Below are 21,021 nucleotides of genomic sequence, written 5' to 3'. Positions count from 1 at the left end.
GACTCTTTGTCCGGCATTTTCTCCTGTGCTGTCAACGGACCTTCCGGTGTTAGCATTTTTTGCGGCCCCACATGTCATATCGTTTGACTCATCTTGATCGGCTGTTCCACATTTCATTCGAGCACATGTACGCTACCGCTCATCCGTGCCGCCCCGCTGCCTCTCACCGTCCTGCGCCGATTCCGGCCACCGGGGGTCCCCCTCGCCACCCTCTCTCACCTTTGGCCATCCTCGCCGCCGCGGGACGCCTCCACAGTGCAGAATCACTGCCGTCGTTGCCTAACCCTAGCCCTAGGGTTTCACCACCACCGGCCTTCTCCACCGCGTTTCGGCCACTCCGCCGTCGATTCCTCCCGCCGGTGACCTCCGTTGGGCCTCGCCACCATCTCCCGCTTCGTCTTGTGCGGTGGTTGAGGTGAGACCCCAATTTCGTTTCCCTTACAAAATTCATACAAAAGCCGAGGCAAATGCATGGAAATTTCATACAATTCGTTGCAATTAGATGCAATTCCATCCAATTAGTGATCAATTTCATCAAATTGGATGCAATATGCCTTGTTCTCAACTCTAATTCATGCCTTTTGCTCAATTGTTCCTCATTCTTATCCTTAGTTACATTTCATATATGTGTACTATCTCTCACCTATTTTTCTTGACCTTCTACCGTATCCCTTGCAGATGGGTTGTGATCTGGGAAAGAGAAAGGGAAAGGAGATTGAGGTGCCTAAGGAGAAGAAAACAAAGGCACATGCATGGGATGGTGGTGCCTTTCGGATTCGAGAGTCTCAGATGACTCCTGCAACCACAACTGATGTTCAGAGGAGCCAAAGAGCCAGGGGGAGTACACAGCAGTCATAGGGTCAGACACCTCCCTCAGCTCCTCGTTGTTCTAGCCGTGTGCATACACGGGGTGGGTTGACTTCACCTTCTTCCAGTCACCAGTCACCTAAGCCTACTGCGGAGGAGGAGGGCAGTGAGGAGGAGCAGGAGGCAGCACAACCAAATGACTCAGAGGTCCTGTTGCGTGATCGGAGGGGATATACCTCCAAGAGGATCAGGAGGCTTCGACTTGTGCTAGTTGACAAGTGGTTTTCACAGGGTCATGATACTCGGGCCAATCTGAGGTTTTGGACTCTACTTCAGGAGAGTTTCTATGCCTCCTATAAGTTGATGCGCAACAAGCTGTTTGACCACAAGACACTGCACTGGGGTGGTCTGCATAGAGCCTCGGCGGGTGTGAACATACAAGGATACTTTGATCGCTTCCCCAGATTGACTGCTTTGCTTTCAGAGTGTGACAGATTTGTTGAGGATTGGGTCAGAATTTTCTATGCTATAGTTTGGATTCCTGAGGGCTAAGATTATATTTAGTTCATGTTTGATGGCTGGCAGTTCAGACTCCTCAGACCCCAGCTAGCTCAGATGCTTGGAGTTGAGGATAGCGACAGGTCTCTACACAGCATAGTCTATGGGGATGCTAACCCACCTCGTTGTACTTTGGTTGGTGGTAACTTCCCTACAGATGATCAGATGCGTTCGCTTTTTCAGCAGTCGCTCCATGCTGGATCCAACCACTCGCCTGACTTCCTTATTCCTGAGGCGAAGGTGGTTCACCTGGCACTGAGGAGGAGCTTGTTGCCATGGATTGACAATGCCAAGGTCATCACTAGCCTCCAGCAGTGGCTTCTTCTGTCCATCCTCAGTCACGATGAGTTTGATATTGTGGACTTTCTTATTTGTGAGATTGAGGACGTGATCTTCGATGGCATGCCCCGACATCAGCCATACGCTCACTTCATCTCCTACATTCTGAGCCAGCTTCACCACCCAGAGTACATGCAAGTGTACCAGTCGTCCAAGACACATTTCCACCCGCACAGGCCATCTGCACCAGGAGACAGACGCCACGGCCAGAGGACCACAAGGCGGGCCCAGGAGCAGCTCACTGAGGCGAAGCGTGAGGCAGCTGCTCAGGAGGACTATGCACTTGCAGAGGCAGAGGCACACTTGCCTACTTACTTTGATATGGACCTTGATAGTGATAGTGACAGTGACGACATTGTGTATCTACCACCTGTTAGAGGCACACATGACCACGAGGCTAGTGGCTTGGGCTCCGTAGCACCAGTTTTAGCACCATCACCTCTAGTCACTACTACCACAGCCAGTCAGCCGTCAGAGCTTGCCGCTATTCTTTAGAGACTAGTTGAGGGTCAGCAGCAGCAGGTTGAGCACACCCGATGTTTGGCAGAGCAACAGGCACGTCAGGAGGAGCGACAGACAGCTTTGCTAGAGTAGTTGACACAGCGGCACAAGGCATCACTTGCAACAGTTCAGCAGTCCATGATCAACATGTTCTCGATCTTCTCCAGCTGCATCAGTCACGTGCACTAGTAGATCGGATTACCACCACCTCAATTTGCAGTGCCAGCACCTGGTCGAGCTCCAGCTTTGACTCCACCACCGACCAGTGTTGGCGGGCTAGTCCCGACATCCCGTCTTCGATCCCACTGTCTCCGTTTCTTTAGACAGAGCCATTGCCTCGACCAGTTGGACCCTTTTTGCTGCCAGTTACCTCTCAGGTGTCCCCTCCACTGTCTACAACTCCACTCACTTTTGAGGAGACACCTCGGCTGACTCTGCCTGGTCTGAGTGCCACAATTGGTCCCACACCTCCAGTTAAGCAGCCTGAGTTTGGACTTAGCTCAACAGAATTAGCACTTAGGGCTGTGAACGCTCAGATAGCCAAGGAGGTGGCCACGCAGGGTGTTGTGGTTTCTAGCTCTGAGACACCTGTAGCTCCAGTACTTGAGGTCTCTATCTCAGCGGCTACTGATGTTAGCACTTCTACTTTTGTCTCAGTGACCACACCTACACCTGCACCTGTTGTTAGTGCACCTGCTCCGGAGGCTCCTATTATAGGGATCGCACCTACTACCGCCACAGCGATGCCTCCTTCTTCTCTAGCCCCAGATGCCAAAGGGGTAGATATTTAGGGGGAGTAGAGGGAGTAGAGTGCTAGATATGTGATATCTTATGTGGTTTTCATGTATGGACAAGCTATTTGTATGTGTGGATAAGTAATGTAATGTGTCTTGTTCTGATTTGGCCTAGCCTTTGTGCTCAGGTGCTAACTTCGGGCCTCTCGACCTCGAAGGCAGGGCCGAAGGTGGGACCGTGGAGCAGTGGCCTCGACCTGCTTTTAGAGTTGGTACCGTCGGATGACTCTTTGATAGAATGGGCTTCCAACGATGATGCGGCAGAGGAGCAAAAAGCAGCGACCCGTAAGTGTGCTCAAGAGGACGAGGATGAGAGGCTGGCCTGTCAGCTGTGCGTTGTGGAAGAGCAAGAAGCAGCGTCCCGTAAGCGTGCCTAGGAGGAGGAGGACGAGAGGGTGGCCCATCAGTGCACTGCGGAGGAGGTCAAAAGCTCAAACTGTAGTGGCGTTCAGGCATCGGACTTTGATGTCTTTGACACGCTGGCGAGCCTGGAGTATAGGCAACGCTGTGGTCGATCAGGCGTGGCAAGGTCCTACGCTCCACCACCATCAACCCCCGGCGTCCCCGGACGAACACACGCCATCAGCCATCCATGCGGAGATGTGGTGCTCATCGCGGGAGAGGTAGAGGGATACTGGACTGGCTCAACTCGACCAACTTTTTAGGGGGTGACCTGTGAGAACTATTATGTATATATGTGTGTTTGTAGATACCTATAACTTGTAATATGTGTTCACTCGAAATGTATATATGTGTGTTTGTCGATGCCTATGACTTGTAATATTTGTTCACTTGAATATGGCCAAGAATGCGGGGAGCGTACCCAAGTTTGAGGGAAAGAACTTTGCCTATTGGAAAGTTCGCATGGCGAGCTACCTAGAGGCTCTTTCCCCCGAAGTTTGGGTCGCCGCTTCTGAAGGATTTGAAGACCTCTTAGTGAGCTTCAAGTTAGATGGAATGGTAGGGCTAGGAATGACCTCTTAGTGAGCTTCAACTTGGTCTCCCTCAAATGTCTCAAGGTGACATCATTCGCAAGACCTTGATGGTGCTCCCCAAGCCCAAGTATAGCATCGTCGTCTCACTTCTTCATGAGAAGTACCTTGATGAAATGGAGGTTCATGAAGCGGTGGGGAGTATATTATGGCGTGTTGGGGAGTATATTATGACCTCGAAGAACTAGGGCAAAAAGTATAGCTTCAAGAAAAATTGTATTCATAAGAGATCGATTGTGTGTTGTTTCAATCAGCCTGCACCCCTTTAGCTATATATGAGGGGCAGCATGGAATTCTCCATCAAGGATTGGACTCTATCTCATCCTTAAGCTGAGTCTCTAGCTATTTCCTAAAATAACTCTGCCAAAACATCCCAAACATGTGGGATTGTGTCCAACCCAACAAGCCTCCAACGCAGGGGACGCGTTTATATGCCATAAACAAGTCGTATTCGGCCAAGAATATGAAAGAGTCCGAATAGAACACAGAAACTGAACCAATCCAAATCAAAATGTGCACACCGGATAAATTGGTATGAACAAAATGCTATCATCGGACTATCCTGTGAATGCAATCTTCAGAAACTCTAGACTTCAAGCTTTGTTCTCATCGGATAAATCGGTGTGAACAAAATGGTAGCACCGGAGTTTTATGTTTACGCTATACAATTACTCAAAAGCGTTCCGGAAATCCTTCTTAACATTGGATGTTCCTATGACCTACCGGAGTTTTGCTCTTTGTCCAGTGTTCACAATCTTCCGCTGTAACTCCTTTCCTCCATCTTCTATACACCGGATGATCTGGTGATGACACCGGAGTATTCACTGGACTAAAAGTCAGAGAGTAAACTCTAATTTGAACTCACCAGATGATCATGCATTTAAAACAAGATATCACCAGGCTATCACTGTCTCTAAGACCAAAATATTCCATAGTTCATACAATTTACAATTAGGGATGAAAACGGACAGGAACAATCGGGAAAACCCCCTAACCATTTTCACTTTCACATTTTCTCAGCCGGACGGAAATGAAAATAGGATAGGCGAGAACGAGAACGGTTAGGACATAATCGAAGGGTCGAAAATGAACCAATCGGATCAGAATAATACCAGTATCGGTCGGGATTCGAAAACACAAAAAGGAAACACCGACGCATAAAACCATCAAGACATGTCAACATGTATAAGTTTAACATGATCTTCAGACAACACCAAACTAATAAGTTTAATGAACCAATCCAATCAGCAAGTCGCATGAAAATAAAAAAAATATCATATGATTTTTTGATTCACATGGCAAATATGTTGTAAAACTCTGAAGTTAGATGTTTTGCATAAATTGAAAGCTGAGATCCCAATCATTTTGTGAAAGCTTGAGAAAATTTTCCCTCCTGCCTTCTTTGATGTTATGGTGCACTTGGATTCATTTACCTGATGATGCAATTATTAGAGGCCCAGTACAATATGGATGGATGTATCTAGTCGAAAGAAGGCTATGTACATTGAAGCGTTTTGTGAAAAATAGGGCAAGACTTGAAGGATCCATTACAGAAGCATATGATGCAAATGAGTGCTTGACATATTGCTCAAGGTACTTTGATGATGTTGAAACACGATTCAATCAAGAGGGCAGGAATAGAGAGCATGTTGATTTAAGGAAAGGTGATCTATTTGTTTTCTAGCATGGTGTTGATTTACTTGGAGCCTCGAGGGTTACATATCTTGAAGCTGATTATGACAAGATGGTTTGGTATGTGCTAAACAATTGTCCTAAGGTTGAGCCATATATGGAGTATGTAATCCCTTGTACACTTCTAAATTTTTTTATACAACCTATGATTTAGGTCTAATTTTGAATTAACTATGGTATTGTAGGCTATGCAGGCAAGAGTTAGTGAAAGATGGTACTCAAGATCTTGAAATAAGGCTTGAGAAGGCATTTTCCACATGGTTTAAGAAGTATGTGAGTTTTTCTGCACAAATTTTGATGAAACTACGATTGGTTGTATATAGGTGTTCATCATGCTGCATATTTTTGTTGTACAAATTGCAACACTACGTTACGTGAAGGAAGAAGAGGTTAGTGATGACCTATATGCATTGGCATACGAACCAGACTTGCGAGTTTCGATTATATTCAGCATGTATTGTTGACGGTGTTCGATACCACACACTTAACCGTGAGAAAAATAGAAAGACACAAAATAGTGGAGTTATGGTTGAGGGTACACATAATGGAGAAAATATTGATTTTTATGGTTGTCTTAAAGAAATTATTTAGTTGCAGTATAACTCAAGTTTGGACATCAATCGATCAGTTGTTTTATTTCGGTGTGGCTGGTATGATCTAGAAGGAAAGAAGACAAGGATTAAAGATGATGGATACTTCAAAAGCATTAACAATGGAAGTTACTGGTACAAAAATGATCCTTTCGGTGCTTTATCCGGGGTTACTCAGCGGACAATCCGGTGTTAGCCTCTCATTTGATCACTATTCCCCAAGCTCTCTGACTCTTTGTCCGGCGTTTTCTCCGGTGCTATGAGCGGACCTTCAGGTGTTAGCATTTTTTGCAGCCCCACATGTCATATCATTTGACTCATCTTGACCGGCCGTTCGAGCACCCCTACGCTGCCGCTCATCCGTGCCGCCCCATCACCTCTCGCCATCCTGCGCCGATTTTGGCCACCAGGGGATCCGTCTCGCCACCCTCTCTCACCTTCGGCTATCCTAACCGCTGTGGGATGCCTCCACCGCATGGAATCACCGCCGCCGCTGACTAACCCTAGACCTAGGATTTCACCACCCCCGGGCTTCTCCGCCGCATGTCGGCCACTCCGTCCTATCAGCGACCTTCGCTGGGCCTCACCACCATCTCCCTCTTCGTCTTGTGCAGTAGTTGAGGTGAGACCCCAATTTCGTTTCCCCCACGAAATTCATACAAAATCCGAGGCAAATGCATGGAAATTTCATACAATTTGTTGCAATTAGATGCAATTCCATGCAATTATTGATCAATTTCATCGAATTTGTTGCTCATGTAATGTTGTCGATATAAATTGTTGTGCTCATATACAGTATGTGATTATGAGATTATAGTCTAATTTTGGTAATTTAGTATTGTAAGTTGAATAGGTGTGTACTGTAGGTTTATGTATTCTGCCACCATCTGCTTCAAGACATTGTTTTAATCTGTCTTAATCATTGTGCATATTTTATAGCAAGATGTCTGGTGGTCTTTTGGATGGTTCGAGGTGCACTAGGGTGAGCCGTCTAGTTGCTCGGTTCCTTGGCCTTGTCGAAGGACTTAGGACCGTCTTCTTTCTGTTTCTGGCAATCAAGTTCATCCAAACAGGTGGATGATTGTTGTTGCTGTTGTTCATTTTGCTGTGGGCCCTAACTACAACTTCAACATCGTGTTTGACCCAAGGAGTAGCAGATGCTTTGTTGTTTGTGTGACTGCTACTGATGCTGCTTATCTGAATCGCCGTTTGTTCTTTATCAATGAGCCTGCCAACCAGGAAGAGCCTTGTGACACGGTGTTTTTCAACCGTGTGCTCAACCTCAACATCTACTATCAGTCTAATGATGAGGGCCTTCAGATGACTATGATGCGTGTCAATTAGGCTTGTCACTGATGGTTGATCATGTTGCAAAGGTTATCTAGTTATCTTAAGTTATGTAATTTGTGGCATCTTAAGTTATGTAGTTTGTAGCATGGCGAGTTACCTAGAGGCTCTTTCCCCTGAAGTTTGGGTCACTGCTTCTGAAGGATTTGAAAGACCTCTTAGTGAGCTTCAAGAAAAATTGTATTGATAAGAGATCGATTGTGTGTTGTTTCAATCGGCTTGCACCCCTTTAGGTATTTATGAGGGGCGGCATGGACTTCTCCATCAAGGATTAGACTCTATCTCATCCTTAAACTGAGTCTCTAGCTATTTCCTAAAATAACTCGGCCAAAACATCCCAAACATGCAGTATTGTCCAACCCAAAAAGCCTCCCACGCAAGGGATTTGTTTTTATGCCATAAACAAGTCGTATTCGGCCAAGAATATGAAAGAGTCCCGAATAGAACATAGAAACCAAACCAGTCTGAATCAAAAATGTGCACACCAGATAAATCGGTGTGAACAAAATGCTATCACCGGACTATCCTGTGAATGCAATCTTCAGAAACCCTAGACTTCAAGCTTTGTTCTCAATGTATAAATCGGTGTGAACAAAATGCTAGCACTGGAGTTTTATGTTTACGCCATACAATTACTCAGAAGCGTTTTGGGAAATCCTTCTTAACACTGGATGTTCATATGACCTACCAGAGTTTTGCACTTTGTCCAGTGCTCACAATCTTCCGCTACAACTCCTCTCCTCCATCTTATGTACGATTTACAATTGCATAGCTTCACATTCGGCAAATTGCCCCCCCCCCCCATGTTTTGCTTCACGCTCTGCCACTGCACCCTGCCCGCGAAAAGCCACCCTACCAAAATTCCCTTTTGCATACGTTTTGCTTTACAAAATTTTGTGCGCCAAAAAGCCACCCCGCTAGAATGATATGCGAAATGTCTATTTTGTGCCTACCTTCCCAAAATCTTCCCTGGACGTGCCACACCACAACAAGGGTGTTTTGGTAAACAACAGAGCGCAACTGGCAAAATATATCCCCAATCTTCCCCTCGCCATTCCCTGCACCGTCCCTAATCTTCCCCTCGCGGCCATCCCCAATCCTCCCCTCGCCATTCCCTGCCCCGTCCCCAATCTTTCCCTCACCACCATCCCTAATCTTCCCCTCTTTGTTCCTTGCCCCGTCCCCTCTCCCTCCCAACGACCACCGACGACCGATCCTTCTCCCTCCCAACACCCCGATGGCACCAGGGCGGAAGGTGCTACCAATTGAATGGAAGTTGGCAAGTTGTAGGTTGATAAAAGACTAGGGCCGTTGGTTTTTGTTCTTGCTTTTTAATCTTGTTTGCTTGCTCGATTTGGCCGTTCACATGTTGAAGACTGTTGAATTCATATGTTTGTAGCTTATTTGTTTGACCCATTGAAGAGGCCACCAGCCAGGCAGCCCATTAGGCCAGAACCATCTCCAATTAGCATGTTCTATCTTAAATAATGTATATCAATATTGTTGCTTACATTAGTTACTGTGTAAATCATTATTAACTGCAATTGTACCTTTCTCTCCTGAATACTGAAACAGTGATGATTATGCATCTGAAATTCTTCATACTACTGAAATACAAATAGAGCTTGGATGCACACACACAGTAGTGCTATATTAACTTGAAATTGTATTTAAAGCTTACTGCACCACACAGTACTGCTATATACTTGGATGCTTACATTGAGTTGACTTGCTTCTACATGCATTTCAAACAAACAATCTTACACTTATTTATTCTTTACGAATGTATAGAAACTCCATTTACCGAATATGACAAAACAAGGGCTCAAACTATGATGAGGAACAATCAAGTGTTGCAAAGACTTGGTGTCACTGCATTAGCATCAATAGTTAACGATACATTTCAAAAGAGCAAGGGAAGTGGTCCTGAAGATTCAAGATCTTTGTATGACCCTCAAGAGAACGAGGACTCTGAACAAGAGGAAGTAGATAAGGTATTAATTCTACTATGCATGTGCAAGTTTGTGCTATCACTGTTGCAGTGTTATTTCTAATAAGGCTTTGATTATGCAATTTGTTTACTTTGGATCTAATTCTTCTTGTATTCTGCCTATTGAGGCCTCACAGGTTTCTAAGGATCTACCTAACAAGAATTCCAAGCAGATTGGTAGCATGTCTGTTGGAGGAGCAAGATCATCAAAGAGAGTGGTGGCACCTGAGCAACAAGAGCAACCTACTAGAGTCACTAAGCAGAAGACAAGGGAATTGACTTCAACTGAGGAAGTTTTCCATAGTACGAGTCCATATCCACAAGAAGTGCCCACCCTAAACCTGTCTACTGCCACACATGATGCATTGGTATCTTCTAATTCTCCAACCCAACATGAGGACCAGATCCAGATGAGCGATGAAGGCAAGTGGTATCTCCTTTGTGCAAGGCAAATATTCTTTACACTATTGCAAATAGCAACTAAATGATTTACACTAACACTATGAATGTAATTTTGTCAGGTGCACCAACTGCCAGTACACAACAAGGGCAAAGGGGAAGAAGCATGGGGAAAGATCTTGATAGGATAAGCAGAGGGTTATGCAGTAAAATTGTAATCCAAATTTCTAAAGGTAAGAGACAGCCAGAGGCACCTATGCAAGCTGCAAAGCTTGCATTAGAGGGTGGGATCATACTTAGGCAGCATATAACAATCCTCCCACACTGGAAGGAGTACAAGAACAATGAGTCTCATCTTACAAACTACATTGGGAAAATTGTTATAAGTATATCAACTTTTGGCCAAAAGTGAAGTCAATTTCTATTTTACTTGTTCTATCAAAGTTCATCGTATCCTTTTGCATGTCTCTATTTTATAAGGGTCAATTTACCATGGACACCAATAACAAGGTAGTCACAACTACATGCGCTGATATGGTCAAGGGTGGACAACGACAGATGAGGTACAAGCTGAAAAAGGTCTACTTCGATAGTGTACCAACAAATGAAGTGAGAACCACATCGCCGGTGAAGAGTATGACTGACGAGCAATGGAGAGATCTGGTGCAGATGTGGTCAAGCCCAAAGCACAAGGTATAGAAGTACATGATGCATTGTCAATGAGTGTCTTACACACGATGCCACGCACATTGCATTGTTAATTAGTCTATCTTACACAAATGTATATGTATGTAGGGAAATTGTGTGAAAAACAAACTGAATCATGAGAAAGTCCAATTTCAACAGTGGATAGGCTCTCGATGCTACATTGCACATTGCCATGACGTGGTAATAAACTGAACAGCTGATGTTTGTGTTCATTACTCCTTAAAACCCTTATCATGTTCCAAGCTAACAGTTTGAAATTGTTTGCACATCATTTTAGAAGCAAGAGAAATATAATGATGCAGAGCCCACCGCGATTGATCTTTTCAAGGAGACCCATTGCAGCAAGAAGGGTTTTAGTGAGATAGTAAAGAAAGCTATTGTAAGTCACTACTTCATTTTTTTTCTTTTGTACAAAAGTATAATGGTAAAGACAACTTCTAAGTTGTAATTCTTCTATTGCTAGGCTGATATGGAAGCCATTCATTGTTGAACTGGTACAAGATGGACAAGAACCAAAGTCTGCTACCACAGCTATTTCTCAAGTTCTACCCTCAACAAAATTTCTTCAAAATGTGGGCCTTGAGCCACCATCGAAGAAAAGCTCCAGATGTGGCGTTTCTTCGCGTGTAGAAGAGCTTGAGGTTGAACTTGAGATGGAGAAACAAGGAGCAGCAGAACTTCGACACACACTTGATGTTCAGCAGCAAGAGTTGGATGCCTTGAAGAAGCAGGTAGAAGAATCAGAAGTAGCAAGGAACAAGCAATTAGACGAGATTGAACATTTGAAGAAGATGACAGAAGATACTAATGCCCTCCTTCATCGTTTGCTAAGCTTCAATCAGGGTCAGGTCAATCCTACTCCCTAACATGTATAAGTGCTGCTTGTTAGCTTGATGCAGCTCCTAGTTTTGATGAATTGATGTGGTTTCTGGCTTCATGAGATTGCAACCTGTGAGACAGTGATATTTTGTGAACTGCGAGTGTTTCATTCTAGCTAGGAACTGGTGTTATTTTGGTAGTTCTGATTTCTGATGTGAACAATATGATAGTATTTGGTCTGTGGGAGGTGGTATTTTGCTTCCTGGGAGTTGTCAATGACCAATGTGCACAATCTACTGGTCTACCTACTATTTAGATATGAGATAAACTCATGTGTGTTTCTTTGTATATATTTTTTGTTTGTTTGTCTGTATATCTGATAATGTATCTAGATGGGCTGCCAATTGGGCCCAAACTGCCAAGCAAAACGGGCTAGGCCCAAAAATGGTCCGGTGATATCTTGTTTTAAATGCATGATCATCTGGTGAGTTCAAATTAGAGTTTAATCTTTGACTTCTAGTCCAGTGAATACTCCAGTGTCATCATCAGATCATCCGATGTATAGAAGATGGAGGAGATGAGTTGCAGCGAAAGATTGTGAACACCGGACAAAGAGCAAAACTCCGGTAGGTCGTAGGAACATCCGGTGTTAAGAAGGATTTCCCGAAACGCTTCTGAGTAATTGTACGACGTAAACATAAAACTCTGGTGCTAGCATTTTGTTCACGCCGATTTATCCGGTGAGAACAAAGCTTGAAGTCTAGGGTTTCTAAAGATTGCATTCACCGGATAGTCCGGTGATAGCATTTTGTGCCTCAAAATGGGTTTAGCAAAAAAGCGAATTGGACCTCAAAATGGGTTTGGTCAAAACCAGATTGGGCCTCAAAATGGGCTGAGCCCACATTACTTGGGCTCAGCAATCAACATAGACTTAGATATCATATGGACCTTTCGCTAAATCATGACAAGAAAATTCGTCACCACATTTTGCCACGTCAGATCCACAATTCGTCACAACATTTTGCCACATCAGATCCATGTCACTAGGTTGCAAAATATATGACGATCGCTATCCAGGTGGCAGCACCGTAGCCACCAACTTGTGACGTTTTTTGTTTTAACAGTGACGATTCATAACGTCATAAAAGTAATGACGATACAATATCGTCATAATTTCTATGACAAAAAATCTTTCATTCATCACTGAATTTGATTAGAGATGCAAGAAAGGTGAAAAACAAATTTTTGTCATACATCCGTCACAAATTTCATGCCATGACAAATATTCAACAATCAGTGATGAAATCTTATGGTCACTGAATAGTAGATTTGTTGTAGTGTTGTTCTAGATTTTAAAATATTTAATGATTCTAAGTTGAATTGGTTTAATTATAATGATTTACAGATGGACCAATCATGGATGTACAAGGATCGAGGGCCAGAGTTCTTTATTGGTGTTGAGGATTTTTTGAGGCTACCGCTGCGTACAAGAAGCCAAAAAGAAAGTGTGCCGATCACCATATATATTGTCCGTGTGTCGATTGCAAGAACAAGAAGCAGTTTTCAAACATAGAGCAGATCTATGCACACTTGATTGGTAGGGGATTCAAGGCTAGCTATACCCGTTGGACTGAGCACAGTGAACTTGAAGATGTTGGGCATGACGGGCAACCAACAGTCGAAGAAGACAGAGGCAACGATGTGACGGCTAACGAAGACTTTGATATGTCGGCATTTGAAGATACTTTTATCGAGAACGATGGAGGGAACACTTTTGTTGGCAACAATAAAGATGGCATAGAACAAATATTGCGTGATGGGGAGGGGGACTTCACCAGTGAAAGACAACATCAAAAGTTCTAGCGCATGGTAGAGGACTCTAAAACACTAGTTTACCCGAACTGTAAAGATGAGCACATCAAGTTGCATGTGGTGCTGACACTGATGCAAATGAAGGCTAGCAATGGTTGGGCCGATAAGGGCTTTAATGAATTGTTAGAATTCTTGAGAGAATTGCTTCCAAAGGGGAACGTGTTGCCCAAAAACACGTGCCATGCCAAGCAGGTTGTCTGCCCGTTGGGATTGGAAGTAGAGAAAATACATGCATGTGGAAATGACTACATGTTGTTTCACGGCGAGGATGCAGGCTTGGAAGCATGTCGCATTTGCAATGCACCACGGTACAAGCGCAACGTTGATGATATCGAGAGCGATGGCGTGAGGGTGAAGAGGAAGAAGAAAAAAACCCCGTTAAGGTGGTTTGGTATTTCCTTATAATCCCTCGTTTGAAGCGATTGTTTGCTAACAGAGCGAATGCCAAGTTGATGCGATGGCATGCCGTACAGCGTAAGAAAGATGGAATGCTTAGACACCCTACTGATGGCATGCAATGGAGGATATTCGATACAAAATACAAGGAATTCAGTGATGAAGTGAGGAATATAAGGTTCGGGTTGAATACGGATGGGATGAATCCTTTTGGCAACACGAGAAGTACTCATAGCACTTGACCCGTGACTCTCTGTGTCTACAACCTTCCATCTTGGATGTGCATGAAGTGGAAGTACCTTATGATACCTTTGTTGATTAGTGGGCCAAATCAACCAGGCAACGATATCAATGTGTACCTCTAACCATTGGTTGAAGATCTTCTTGTACTGTGGAAAGATGGCGTACGGGTATGAAATGAGTATAGACATGAGAATTTCACCCTGCACGCAATGCTATTCATAACGATATCAGATTGGCCTGCTCTTGGTACAAAGGTAAAATCTGACCATTTCATTATTGCTCTTGTAATATTTGATTTGATTGAATCTAAGTCTACTTACGGTAATAATCACACACATACAGAGTGTACCCACGATATATCAAGAAGAGTATTAGACACTAGTCATTCACAAAAGAATGGATAGTCCGACATGACTTTCCTTATAGGAAGCAGGGCCCGGGCAATAATTTATGTGCTTTCTATGTAATGGAATTCATGCACGGATTCAACAGAGACGCGTCACTTCAGGTGGCCGATGCTGAGGTAGGCGGCATACATATTGATGACTAATTTTTAGGTCCAATACGTGTTCATAAGGATTGATTTCTTCAATTCTTGAAATTGCAGCTCCTCAAGCTGTCCAGAGATCAACTCATGCCTATTGAAATCAACGCACTTCAAGAACAACTTGTTGGGTTCATCAATGACCAAGTCATCAGTCCAACTGGCGAGTTCCATGAAATTAACTCGTCTCTCTCATTACCTTCATCCAACAAGAAAAGGCAGAGTTCAGACCCTTCGATTAGCAAGAAACCTTAAACACTTTATCATTGTTGTAATGAAACTTGACGTGTATGCGGTGTATATATACTATGATGAGACTTAATGTTTTATAACTGAAATTTATATGTGCTTGTGTATATATGCTACGATGAAACTTGATGTCTCATGAATTAAATTTATATGTGTGTGTCTATAAATATACCGTATACTATTGGCGGCAATGGCCAAAATTTGAAAATGGGCACGGTATTGGCGGCAACCGCCAGATTTTGAAAAGGGCGGGAAACACCTATCAGTGCCGGTTGGATCCACGAACCGGCACTGATACTGATTTTCAGTACCGGTTCCATACCCGGCACTGATAGTCACTGATTATCAGTGCTGAGTAATTAGTGGTGGTTCAAAATCCACCACTGATGACAATTTTGAACCGCCACTGATGAGGGTTTCTGCAGTAGTAAGGACTAGGAAGGAGAGTGCCAGGGGTTACGGGTTCCTTGTGGGAGTCGATGCTCTCTCCTTGCTGGTTGTGTAACACCATGTTGACCGCTCCGTCAATGTCATCATCGGGATCGGAGTTGCTACCCCACTCTGAGGTGGAGTGATAGAACAGAACTCTGGGGTTGTTCAGGTCAAGCTTGAGCATACCGACTTCTCGATTGAGGTCTGTAGGATCGAACTCAGCAAGATTGGAGCGGATCAGGTCGGACAGCTTGAACACCAGGCTCCCAAAGGTGCTCGTCGAGGGTAGCTGGGTTGGTGATGGAGCAAGGCCAGTGCCCCCGGATCTGGCGTTGTCGTGGAGGTTATTGTTGAAGAACACACGGCATCCATGAATTAGAGACATGATCGAACCTGAAAAAACAATTGAAGGTTCCTACTTGGCATGCCAACTGTCGATGATTAGTGAATCGACAATAATACTTGTAATAACTAGGGTACCTTCAAGATCACAGATCAATCACGCCAAAGAGAGACATGAGGGTTTATACAGGTTCGGGCCCTGATTCAGTAATACCCTATGTCCTGTATGTGCTGTTTTTCCTTTATTCTCGTCGAGTACAATAGGGGGTGTCTAACCCTAGTTATAAGGATTGGGGTGTTGACGATTAGTAAATCGAAAATAATACTTTGTGATAACCATGGTACCTTTGAGATTCAGGGGTCAATCACGTCACGAGAAAGAGATAGACACGGGGATTTATACAGGTTTGGGTCCCGAGTGGGTAATACCTTTCGTTCTGTGTGGTGCTGTTCTTCCTTTATTCTCATGGAGTACAATAGGGGTGTCTAACCCTAGTTACAAGAATTGGGGAAAAAGACCTAGAGCTAGATTTGCTGGAACTCAGCGAGATCGATGTCGAGGCGTAGGGCGAGTAGATAGGGCTTTTGTTGGCTTGGAGTTCCTTGTTCCTTGGGGGTCACCGTACCCCTCCTTATATAGTGGTCGGATCCCCTTGATACTTCCTCATGCCATCTTCGTACTTTGGATTCTGCATGCGTGCCCGACTAGGCTACCGTCTCCAGATCGTACTCGGCTAGGATTCCATGTGACATGATCCCAAGGGGTAATTTTCCCGGAATAGCACAGCTTAGCTTTCCCATAGTGCTGGGTGATACCCGATCCTGTTATGACATGGACTAAGGCCATTGTGGGGGGTATACCTTTGCATCCGTTGTTTAATTAGTGATAAATAATAAATATCTAGGTATTCATCATGGGGAAAAAGACCTAGAGCTAGATGATTTGGAACATGGAGAGATCGGTGTCGAGGCGTAGAGCAAGTAGACGGGGCTTTTGTTGGCTTGGAGTTGGTTGTCCTTGGAGGTTGTCGTACCCCTCCTTTCATAGTGGTCGGATCCCGTTGATATTTGGGATCACCCTAGATGTTCTCACATATGTCCAGACAACCTTTTGATCTAACAAATTCACCCGAAATTACTGCCAAAAGTGAGGAGTGAAAAATCAACCAAAATATCAGGATAAAGAGGCTAAATGGAGGGAGATCAAAAGCATCACAAATTTGCTAAACAACCATGGAATAGAATTAAGATCTACCAAGATTCGTGGATACATATATTGGAAGCTGCCCTTCATCCTCCCACTCTTGATGAGATCAAGTCTAGAGCCTTAAGCCCTAACCTCTCTCTCTTCTTGAAACCCTAACCAAGCCCAGCAAAAGGCAAAATGAAATTAGGTCTTTGGGAGGTGTGTTTGCACCAGCCCTCTCCCATATATGTAGGCAAAATGGACATTTCCCAAAATTCCCCTAAAGTCTAGTACAAGATTTACATCCTCGAGGGGCAAAATGGTCCAACTCTTTTGTTATCCATCAGATGGACCCGGCACCTCACGACTTTGCTTCATCTCCATACAAGCTTCATGATGGTGCCACGCGTCCTCCGACTTTGCACCCGGTTTTGTGGAGAAACCAAAAAACCTCCTTGCATGCTTCTCCAAGCATGACAAGCTCCTCGATGTCGACGTGTGTCCAACCTCCGCCATGACCTTTGATGCCATCAAGCCTTCGCGCTGCCTCTTGACTTGCTATCGTCTTCCCGCCTTGACTTGGTCAACGCCGTCTTCATCACCTTCTCTTTCCACCATGTTTTCTTGCGCCCTCCATGTGAGCAATGCGGATCGCCCATGACTTCACCCGGCCTCGCACGGTCCGTCGGCACCAAGCCTCCACTTGCCCTTCATCGCCTTGCCGTTGATCGTCATGTCGCCTCCATACACCTACACATCATGAGCCAAGAAACATGTCTCTTCTCCATCCTCAATTTCCACTCCGTTTCCACCTCCGGTTAGCCATAAACATAATCAAACACAATTGAAACATGCTATGCAAACCGAAAGCTCCAAATCAACAATTCCATCAATCACGCATCATCAACAACACAATTCTCACCTTGTGTTCTCACATGTGACAGGATCCCTCGGGGTAACTTACCTGGAATGTCGTGGTCTAGGTTTCCCGCTAGAAAAGCGGCACGGCTTTGCCACTCCTGCTGACCTGTCCATGATATAACCCTCGGTGAGGTTGCCCTTTAGGTAACAATCAATGTTTGATGGCCATCGTTGGATGCTATGGTGATTAATGTTTCATTTTATGGCTGGAGCATTGAGTTTATGATTTTAGTTGTGCAGAATATCTATGTATGAGCGATCAAAATATTTTATGTCGTACATAAATGATTGGTCAGTGGAGTACCATCAGCAAGGCCGTCCATTGGCAGGTGCAGGGTGGGCGACCGCACAGGGTCTTCAAAAATTAGGGGACCCAAATCTAATTTCGTACTAACTACATATACTTAATTAGCACCAAATTAGATGGCCCAACAAAGAGAAAAAAATGAAATAGGCCTAGAAGGGCACCTGCAGACCTACTAAGTGAGACATCCACAATCGTGAGCTCATGACCATAACGTGAACTCCCAATGACCCGACCCGATCACAGCAACTCCCACATCCCTAATAGGCTAATCGCTTTGTCTTCTCCTATTCTCCATTAGCCGTCGACTCGTAGTCTCACAGCTCCACCAGGCGCGCCAAGTCATAGGCAGCCAGCCAACCACTAGCCACAACTCCCGATTCTGCATTGGAAAAGGTAACTCATTCATTTGTGAGAGTGGTAGCATTTATTAAACAAGGGCAAGACGGGAACAAAAGAGAAAAAAAATGCATAGAAGTTCAAGAATGACTTATATTTAGAGAATAGTTGATAAGGATAAAACGATCTATATTTGCAACCAGAGGGAGTATATTCCTAAGTATTGTAAGAAATAACATGTATTGAAGTTATATAATTAAGTGAAAGTATACTTTGGTTATCTGTATTTTCCAATTTTAGGGTCCTATTTTGCATTTTGCACCGGGGCCTCGTATTCCTAGATACGGCCCTGACCATCAGCATAGTAAAATAGCTTAGGTTGTATACAAATGAGCCAAGAATGTGGAAGCACAACTCCAAAATGGTCTATCTAAAATGAACACATCTTTGTTTATTGTCCATTGAACAGTTTATATTCTTTGGTCCTGATCAACTGTTCGAAAAGGTGTATGGATAAACGATAGCCAACAAAATATTAATGTAAGACCTGAGCAAACATAAATATTAGCGGACCTAGGACATGGTGTTTGTCTAGACTAAAGTTCAACGCAGCATAGCAAATCAAGGAGAGACCAAAATGGAGCATTGAAATCAGGTAGATAATTTCCTAGGCATTGGAATATTAAAGTAGCTATTTTTGAATTGCATAGATACGCTGATCATCAGGATAAATAAAGCTCCTAAGGTGCTGTTCTTCAGTTGGATACATAACTTGAGCATTAGCTTGTAGATGCATATCTAACCTGTTCATCATACTAATTACACCGTGTCATGCATTTCATTTCACGATTTATACATCAAAACGATTACATTCCACAAAAAGGCATTGATGCCCAGTAGAGTCCAAAATGGCCAACTATACATGCAAAAGTTAACTTGGTCTGTTGGAATACTGTCTTCTGATGCTTCAGAGTTGCCATATCTCTATTCCCACGGCCTGAAAGGTAGGGACATGAATTTCAGGGTAAGCTTCAGCTCAATTAGCAATGTCAATCTTGTGAACTTTACAGTAGCTTCGATGTTCGAAGCATGAATATTCAAGGGATAGCACCAACCAAATATACAAAATTGAGTTAGGGATGTGTCAACAGTTCTGCTGAAATTTTAGGTAAATATGCAAAAATTATTGAGTGTTGTCTAAATAAGTTCCGCACAAGCATCAAAACCACTACTGAATCACCTTGCTTGGCATCATCGAAGTGTACAAGCAGCATTGGAAACTAATGCTTACATAAAGACCCTTAATAATAAATCACCCCCACGGTGAGGAGCAGGACAATGATTTTCTCGGAGAATCTTTGGCACTCTTCGTGGTCCTGCGCAAGGCAGCGCCTGTAAGAGATGTTATAGAACAGGGACCTGATCTCCTTCAGCTTGGCTTTTGCCACGGCCAGATCATGCAGGTAACAAAGCACCTGGGAGCGGTGGGCAAGGTGAGCCCCATAGTTCATCTGGATCAGTAATGCAGCATCCTGTGGGGACAGTTCCTTCCTCTTTCCCTTGCCATTGCCCTTAGCAAAAGCCTTCAGAGAGGAAAATGCAGGGCAGTCAGTGCAAATGCATACAGCAAAGGACCAAGATCAGTTCTTGGCTAACGTATTTCCTGGCATTTCAGAATCCACAAGATCGCAACCATTAGCACAGATCTGGATCGTAGACACAACATCCTCGAAACGAAACCCCTCATAAACAGCTACGAATACTATTTCCTTCATCAGGTAAATGCAAGGAAAGAGGAAAAGGCATCGATCTATCAGAATCCTCCTGAAAAACCAATACTATTTCCTTGACATAAGACTATATTTGAATTCTCAGGGCCTAAGAACCCCGCAAAAGTCCAATCTTCCCAACCATCATCACAAGATGACATCCGAAACCCCAGAAGCAAAAACCCCAGTATAAAGAAAGAAGCTCGAACCTTTCTGATGGCGACGCATCCAGCATCGTTGTCTTCGGGGATATCCTCGATCTTGACGGTGGCAGCGACAGGGCATTTCTTCTCCTTGTTGACGACCTTGTCTTCCTTCACACAACAGGATCATTTCATGGTGTTACATGGATTTCTACTGTTATTTATATTAGGGCATATGCTCTTGAAAAAAACACTTAGTCGATCTTTCCTAATATTTTTATTTTTGACAACAACAGGTTAACAAAATATTTTTCGCAGTTTAGACAAACTTGAACCCTGTTTGTAGGGACATCTGCATAGGATGTTGGTGCTGCTCAAAACAATAACAAAGAATATAAATGCAAAAAAAGATCGTATCCGAATCCATGTCATGTGACTTTACCTTACACATGTCAAAATCACTACTTAATGACATTCCAAACAAATTCAGATCATCTATATCGATCGTGACTACTAAGAATTCAACAAATGCATCTTGGAAAGGATAGGTATCTTAATGTTAATAGAGGCAGTTGAAGTAGTTGTTCATGTCTTAGAATAGCAGTACAGGGCATAAGCCATACACAGTCATACATAGATCACCTAGATATATAAATAATTAAGTAGAGATAAATAACAGAAAAGTCTTCATCCATATCACACAGCAAACTTAAGATTACCATGTTGATCCTGCAACAGAAGAAGT

The sequence above is a fragment of the Phragmites australis genome, chromosome 13, assembly GCF_958298935.1.
Source record: "Phragmites australis chromosome 13, lpPhrAust1.1, whole genome shotgun sequence".
Lineage (NCBI taxonomy): Eukaryota > Viridiplantae > Streptophyta > Magnoliopsida > Poales > Poaceae > Phragmites > Phragmites australis.
Note: the sequence above shows the minus strand (reverse complement) of the source record.